Source organism: Dendrobium catenatum, unplaced genomic scaffold (genome assembly GCF_001605985.2).
Source record: "Dendrobium catenatum unplaced genomic scaffold, ASM160598v2 original_scaffold_65733, whole genome shotgun sequence".
NCBI classification, from domain to species: domain Eukaryota; kingdom Viridiplantae; phylum Streptophyta; class Magnoliopsida; order Asparagales; family Orchidaceae; genus Dendrobium; species Dendrobium catenatum.
The window spans coordinates 1-1,415 of record NW_021384183.1 but is presented as its reverse complement, the minus strand read 5'-3'; the positions used below and the strand labels follow the sequence as shown (position 1 = coordinate 1,415).

At 39.8% G+C, this 1,415-nt stretch overlaps 1 pseudogene; it reads right to left on the bottom strand.

Annotated features, from left to right (window-relative positions):
* Positions 1-426: 426 nt before the first annotated feature.
* On the bottom strand, positions 427-566 carry LOC114578530 (annotated as a pseudogene).
* Positions 567-1,415: the final 849 nt, after the last annotated feature.

Sequence of the window (1,415 nt, the reverse complement as noted above, 5' to 3'; positions counted from 1 at the left end):
TTGGGAGTCAAAGTTGATGTCGATGGCGTGCATTCATCCCCCCACAAAGGCTAGGAGAAGTTGAGGAATTGTAGTTTCAACGTTGTGATATTTTTCAACATGTTACTGAGGCTTTCACATCAAGAGATGAGATTCTTCCGCCAGGGGAGAATTGATGTATACAAATATTTATGTACTCTTTTATATTTTGGTTTATTATGTTTTGTAATTTTATTTGGTTACCCTATTATGGAAACCAACTGATGATCATGCTAGGTTGGAGCTCTTAGGTTTGTCTCTCCCATTCCGTCACTTTGATGCTTCAATTTCCCCTTGGCAGCTGTCCCTTGGCTACTATATGGATGCTTCAGTTTTCCTCGGTGCTTCGGTTTCCCCCTCCTTGGCAGCTGTGTTGTTACTTCAGTTTCCCTTCACTTTTTTTTTTGATAGGACCCCCTTGCCACAAATTATGACGTCCACTCTACCACTTGGGCAGATGGTAGACCAGAGCCCCTTCAAAGTGCAATGAAGATCTCTAGTCTAGGCCACAGGTATTCATGATCACCCGTAAAGACCCCGTCCAGTTTTCCTTCACTTTATGCTATATGGATGCTTCATTTTTCTCCCTTGATAATTGTCCCTTTGGTCCATATTTGCAGCAGTTTGATGAGTTTTTATTTGCTGGATATGTGGTGTTTTACCTACCCGCATTTATTACCCTTTCCCTCTTTTTCTTCCCTATAAATAAAGGATGTTTTCCCACTGGTTTAGGACAAATTTTTGGTGAAGAATTTGCATACAAACATAAGGGTTTTTCTATCTTGCGAGCTAGCCTCCTTTCCCTTCCCCACTATTCCTTCGTCACGATTTTCTACATCTTCTTATCTATCCACGATTCTCGCCCCATCTATATCCTTATTCTCTTATGAGCTTGGTGGTGTTTGCTGCCATGTTTTGGCTGGTATCTGCCGAAGAAGTGTGGACTTGTGCCGAATCGTTTCAGTGGTGGGGTTAGATCTATTCTTTGACAACCTATCATTTATATTTCGATCTTTGCATATGAGGTGACCGCTTGTTGGTTGTTTTGAGGGTAGCCTTTTTGTCATTTCTTTATGTTTACGGATTTTGTAAGCTATTTTCTAGAACATGTTTATATGTGGATGTTTATGCTCTACTGAAAGGAAGTTCTCTAATTGCTTTTCTAGGTGTTCTCCATAAAATATTTAGAAACTTATGTTGCATCAAACATGGCCTACCTTTGCGCTTCTTCTCATTATACCCAGTATAGGTGATGCAAGATCGACGTTAGCTTTGAAATTATAAGAGAAATTATGAAGTCGAGGCAAGACTTCTTGAAAATTGTAACAAGTTTCATGGGAGAAGAGCCCGGTGTTGATAATTTGAATGTTGTAGAATACTTCATAAAATCTCCTATG